The sequence below is a fragment of the Rhinolophus sinicus genome, linkage group LG12 (genome assembly GCF_036562045.2).
Source record: "Rhinolophus sinicus isolate RSC01 linkage group LG12, ASM3656204v1, whole genome shotgun sequence".
In the NCBI taxonomy this organism is placed as follows: domain Eukaryota; kingdom Metazoa; phylum Chordata; class Mammalia; order Chiroptera; family Rhinolophidae; genus Rhinolophus; species Rhinolophus sinicus.
The window spans coordinates 37,526,411-37,533,197 of NC_133761.1; the positions used below are offsets into that span (position 1 = coordinate 37,526,411).

Below are 6,787 nucleotides of genomic sequence, written 5' to 3' on the forward strand. Positions count from 1 at the left end.
GCAGTTATATTTCTTGCCAATGGCTCACTGGTTACAGCTGATGGCCAACTGGCCACAGCTGATGGCCATCCAATCACAGTTGATGGCCATTTACTACCTGAGCCAGCATCTTTCCACGTGAGGCCGAGAGCCTGGAAACTGCACTCCTGGCTCTGTCCCCACAAACAGCAAGTATTGGCAAGGATGTAGAGAAAAGAGAATCTTCAAACACCGTTCGTGGGATTGCAACTTAGTGCAGCCACTATGGAAACAATATGAAGGTTCCTCCAAAAAAACCAAAAAAAAAAAACACTAGAACTACCTTATGACCCAGCAATTCCATTAATGGGTATTTATCCAAAGAAATCCAGAACACCAATTAAAAAAAAATAGGCACCCTTATGTTTAATGCAGCACTATTCACAATAGCCAAGATATGGAAACAACCAAATGCCCATCAATAGATGATTAGATTAAAAAAATAATTGTGGTACACTTATACAATAGAGTATTACTCTGCCATAGAATAGAATGAAATCTTACTATTTGCAGCAACATGGATGGACCTAGAGGATATTATGCTAAGTGAAATAAGTCAGACTGAGAAAGACAAATATCGTATGATCTCATTTATATGTGGAATCTAAAGAATAGAATAAATGAACAAACAAAACAGAAATAGACTCATAGATACAGAGAAAAAACTGATGGTTGCTAGATGAGAGGGGTGTTGGGAGGATGGGTCAGAAAGATAAAAGGATTACAAAATACAAATTCATAGTCACAAAATAGTCCTGGGGATGTGAAATACAGTATGGAGAATATAGTCAATAATGTAAAAACTACGTAGGGTGTCAGATGGTACTAGACTTATCAGGAGGATCACTTCATAGATTATATAAATGTCTAACCACTGTGCTATAAACCTGAAACTAATATAAAATAATATTGCATCTCAACATACACACACACACACACACACACACACACACACACACACACACATTCCCCCCGCCTCCACGGGATGTAAAGTGAAGCATAGGGATTATAGTCAATGGTATTGGAATAGCCACGTATGGTGTCAGATGGGTAGTAGACTTGGGGTTATCACTTTGTGAGGGATGTAAATATCTAATGTTGTCTTGTACACCTAAAAGTAACTTTAAAAATGGAAGTTTATATCTCTTTGATGTGCAAGTCCAAACTGGTAGGGCAATTTTTCTTTGTAAAGATGTCAGGGCCCCAGGCTGCTTCCATCTCATTGCTCTGCCATCCACAACATGTGATGTCCTCTTGTTTTACAGATGAACGCTTCGGTTCCACTGCCATATTCCAGCCATTTAGACCAGATCCAGAAGTAACATGATCCTCTCAATTATGGCCACAGATAGCTTTAAGGGAAGCTAGGAAATGTAGTTTGGTAGTTTTTTGGGGGTAGCCATGTGTCCAGCTAAAAATAAAGGGTTCTATTATTATGAGAGAAAGGGAAAATGGATATTAAGAGAAACTTAGCAGTCAGTGCCTCCATAGCACCTTTGAAAGTAGCTTAGGATGTGTTCCCTTTGATAAAAGACCATACTTACAAAATACACTTCAAAACCTGCTCTTTCTCCTTTATTCCGCTCCAACAATAAAAGTCACCACTATCTACCCTGTCACCTGACTACAAAACCTGGGAGTCACTTTGCCACCTTCTTCCTGCCAATTCTCCAATAGAAAATGGGTCCCATGAAGGTAAAGACTATCTGTGTTGTATTGTTGTATTCCCAGTGCCCAGCAAGGTGTTGGGGGGTGTCACTCTCTGTTAAACCCTGTCAGAACCCTATGGTTCTCAAAATAAAGTGCTTTGGCAGCACACAGATCCTTTGTGACCTGTCCAATGTTACCTTTCTCCCTCTCAGTAGTCTTTTGTTTCACGCATTTTGCCACAAGCAATTTTTTGCAACGTTCACAGCCCAACACGTGGTGTGGAGCACTGTTATTGTGGCCTGAAATGCATGTGACAACCTTACCCAAACCCATTCTTCAACAAACTATCACATTCTTCAGGACTCAGCTTAGATGTCACCTTCAGGAAGGTTCTTGGATCTGTTAACCTAAAAATAGAAAACCAAAGTGAGACACATGAATTTATTTGAGATCACAGAATTGTAATTCAGGGGCACAATTTCAGGCAGAAACCCAAATTGTGTCTCAAGTACAGGGTGAAGGCAGGGGTTTATTATGAGAAAGAGAAGGGAAATTGATGTAGGAAATTTCGGTGAGTGCCAGGATCGTGTCTTGTGAAACAAAAGAATGGAGGAAGCACGGACCAAGAAGAGGGGAGGAGTTATAAGAGGATAGCTTATTAAAGGTAAAGAGTTGCAGCTCTCGGAATGAGAGGGGGTCCTTGACTGGGCTGCCCAGTGACTTAGCCAAAGCTCTTATTTTTATATCTTCTCTTGCCTGTTAGCAGAAGGGAGCTGGCACTTTTTAATGGAATTTGTCTATCAGGTTTGCTCTGTTTGCCCATCCTAAAGGGATTAACGAAACAACCCATTCCTATCTATCAGATCTGCTCTGTTTGTCTGGCTAAAAGGGATTTATGAGATAATTTATTAACCTCAAGGCACCATTACATTTTGTCCTGGAGTAAATAAGTTACTTCAGAATTTGGAGTTTCAGGATATGGCTGTCTTTTGTTTATTCCATCAGGGACTTTCCTGTCTATCTAAAAACATGTTAACTAACCTGTCTCAAAATGATTACATGAAGAGAAGAAAGAAATTTCTATTGATGCTAACAAGCTGAGATACTCTCTAGCTATACATGACTGATTACTGATTTTATCTTCAGAAAGAGTGTCCATAATCAACAGTCCTTGTAGTCAGATGTCTCATAAGACAGGGGGATTTTATGGTGGCACTATATCTTCTATTTTGAGATTTGGACCTCTGGTATAATTTGATTTAACAAGTGTAATTTAGTTTGGGACTTTTTGAAAGCTTTCTTTTCTTTCTTTGCCTCCCACCCCTCCAGCCAAACCTTAATGATTCTGTTTACTATGCATTTATTATCGAGGATGGAAAAGGGGCCACAGATGAAACTTGATAAGCTCAGGAGACTGAAAATAACCACATAAAATGGCGTGAGCATAAAAAATTTCATAACTAAGTGGGACATGGCAGGAAGTCCTATCTTTAGCCCAAACCTTCCTTCATAAAGTTAATCTGTGCCTTTAAGTGGGCCTGTCTATTGTCTTTTTGCACCTAAGATGACATCTTTGGAATGTCAGTAATCTTTTTTCCAGACCAGAGCTGGAAACTGCAAAATCCCTCATGATTATGCTTGTCTCCTGGTTACCATCTGTATGTGCTGTAGAAAGTGAACTATTAACCATCCTGCACTCCATCTGTCTCTCCAATGTACTTTTTTCCAATCCCAGAGATTTCCCTGCTTTGCTTTCTCCCACCCCCTTGATCTATAACCAATGGATTTCATGTAACCCTCCTCCTTTGATTCTATGTATGAAATAAACTGCAAACCGCCATTTTGTGGAGCATTTTCTCAATCCATTGAGATTTTGCTTTCCAGCAATTGTCATCAGTTTGGCTCAAATAAACTCTTATAAGCTTTCTCTTAGGCTGGATGTTTTACACTGACACTATGCATACCAGTTTCAGTGGTTCTGTTTACTTTGGCTCAGTGCTGGCCCTGTGACTTGGGAGAGGTTTTGTATCTGTATGGGATCAACACCAGCCTCCAACTTCAATCTACATAACATATGCAAAGGTTATGATAACCAGTTTAACCGCACCTTCCCCCACCCCAACAAAGCTGAACTCAAGTGAAGATTCCATTACAGGCTGAAGCAATTTACATCCTGGTTAGAAAATATAAAACTTCAGGTGAAACAAAGACTAAGGGCAGTAGTTTCCAGCAGGCTTTGCCCAGCTGACCCTTCTCTAACTTTAATAAATCTTCCATATGTCTACCTGCCTCATGAATTCTTTAACAACCCACTAGTGAGCAGCCACAACAATGTCTGTTTTCTGTTAGTTTTACAAATGGTTGTTTGTAAGAAGTATTGCTTTGCCTCAGTCCAAAGCTAATTTTGCCTTTCAACAAGCCTTTGCAATTCAAATAAGCCTTTTTTTTGTTATGGCTGTTCTGGTTCTATTTTAAAATAGCTCCACTTATGTCAGGTTTTGACAGATCCTAGTCTAGTTCTAAACCTCTAGGCCCCTCTTCTATGTTCCTCTATCTGCCCCAGCAATCCATATTAATAGTGAGACAGGTTAGTTAGCATGTTGTTAGGAAGACAGGAAGGTCCCTGGTAAAATAAACAAAGACAGCCATATTCTGAAACTTCAGGTTCTGAAATAACTCCTTTACTCCAGGACAAAATGTAACAGCACCTTGAGGTTAATAAATTGTCTCGTAAAATTCCTTTTGCTGGACAAAAGGAATAGATCTGATAGATAGGAACGGGTTCTTAATCCCTTCAGGGTGGGCAAACAGGACAGACCTGGTAGACGAATTCCATCAGGAGGCGCCAGCTCCCCGTCCCCAAACAGGCAAGAGATGGTATAAAAGAGCTTGTGCCTCAGTCACTGGGCACCCCATTCGGGAACCCCTTCTCGCTTGGGCGCTCTAACCCTTTACTTTTAATAAACTATCCTCTTTTACAACTCCTCCCCTCTCCTTGGTCTATGCTTCCATTCTTCGGTTTCACGAGACATGATCCCGGCACTCACCAGAAATATTCCTACATCATTAGCACTCATCACTCATCATTTTTCCTATTTTTTTGAGACCAGAGACTATGCTGATTGTCTCTATCCCCAGATCATAACACCACACCTGATATGTAGCTTACTATGTTGATTCCACTTAAAAACTTCAAAAATCAAATTTTACTCAACACTTCTGTATCATGCACCTCACAAATAAGGAATGAACAGAGTATAATCAAGACAAGGAAAAATTCCTTCTAGAAACATTTATTGAACACCTGTTTTATGACTGGAAAAAAGATTTAAGTATGGCATGACCTTTTCCAACAAGGAGCTCCTAGTCTCATGGGGAGGACAAGCCATGCACACAGCTAAGAATTCTCACTGGACAGATATGCTCTGAGCACCTTCTCCTATCCTGTAGCGAATAATTCTTCTTCCCAGAGCCTGGAGGTGGAGTTTGTGCAAACCTAATTAATACCTGTATGCCATCCCAACTCCCTCCTAGGTCCATGTAGAGGGGAAAAGGTGGGCTAGAGAACTGACCTCAAAGAACACGCTGGTCTCTGTACTTTTCACACTATTTCAGATTTTCAGCCTTGCCTCCTGAGATGAGTAGTTGCATTCTGCCTTCTGGCTCAGCGCCTTTAAGGCATCTCAGGGCCTTTTATTCACTCCCTTAAAAAGAAAAGGTAATTAAAGAAAGCAAAGCAAAGCTTCATGCAGCTATCTGGAAGTAAAAAAAAAAAAATGTCCTGAGGCTTTTAGATACAGTCTGATGACAATAGAAGTGGACATTTTTTTTTTTTTTTTTTTTTTTGCCCCTTTGTATTTTTCAGGCGCAGAGTGAAAAGACATCTCTATTCTGACAGGAGATCTGTATTCCAACACATCTGGATTCAAAGAAAAGTTCACATTATTGGTTTGCTGGTATTTTCATAATCCAAGGACTAGGCATTCGGTGACCTAGTGGCCTATCCTTGGATAGGGAAAAGCTCTGGAGAGAGAAACATCTCTCAAAAGGGGACAAAGGCTGGGACATTGCTCACTGGTTTGTACAGCAGTCTCTGAGCACTTCCTTCTAGCCAGGTTCCATGTTAGGCACTACACGGACAACGATCTGTTGTGTCATGCTTTCACCAGACAGGGCATGACACATATTTAAGGAGGTATATTGTAGCACAGTTTATTTAATGAAAGATTATCCACTGCTAATAGGCCACTTAGGTAAATTATGGTTTCCTCATACCATGGAATGTCAGGCAGCCATTAAAAAGTAAGTGCTAATATAAAGTGATCTCTAAGATATGTTGTTATGAGAAAAAAAGAAGGTACAGAACAGTGTGCATAACTTTGATTAGTATAAAACAAGGATCAATCTATCTACACACACATATGAACATATGTGGTCTTAAATACTTAAAGGCTTACTATTGATGCCCTGGGAAGGGTAACTGGAGAAATTAAGGTAAGAGGAAGAAGCCTTACCCTTCATTATATAGATTTCATTAATGTCTGAATTTTTTTAAAAAGTCTTTAAAATAAATTTTCCTTTTGAGTTAAAAAAATGTAACATAAAGAGGGTTTGAAATTCACTATTGTTGAACACCCTGCCAGTCACTTGATGTGCATTATCTCATTCACTTTTCAGAACAGTCCATAAGGAAGACATTGTTACCTCCAAATCATAGGTGAAGGAAGACACTTGCAGGTGCTGAGAGCCAACAATGGCCACTAGTGGCAGGCCCAGTATATTCAAAGATGACAGCCCCAGTTCCTAGAGTGAGCCTGAGAAGAAAGGACAGGAATGCAATATTTGGTGAAGAGTCCGTGATACAACCAGGGGGCATGACTGCTTAGGAAGCACATCGCAGGGGTATCAGGGAGTGTTTCCTTGTGATGTCCGGAACTCTGAACATTGAGGCAGCTTAGCCAGGAGAAGAAATGGGGACAAGGTGAAGGATGAACAGAAGCATCTGTGTGAGCAATAAAGTTTAAGGAATAGAGGCTGAGGGGAAATGGTTCATTGAAAAAGGTGCAAGTCTAGGTAGAGTGGTAGAGATGAGGTTGCAGACCAGGGCTGGAGCAATCAG

The 6,787-nt window shown here is 40.3% G+C and overlaps 1 long non-coding RNA gene across 1 annotated transcript; it reads right to left on the reverse strand.

The window, feature by feature from the left end:
• Positions 1–472: 472 nt before the first annotated feature.
• LOC141567839 (uncharacterized) lies at positions 473–6,481 on the reverse strand. Its single transcript, XR_012490707.1, has 3 exons — positions 6,373–6,481; positions 5,241–5,372; positions 473–2,075 (listed from the first exon to the last, which is right to left on the reverse strand). It is a non-coding gene; the product is annotated as an uncharacterized LOC141567839 (long non-coding RNA).
• Between the last annotated feature and the right edge of the window lie 306 nt (positions 6,482–6,787).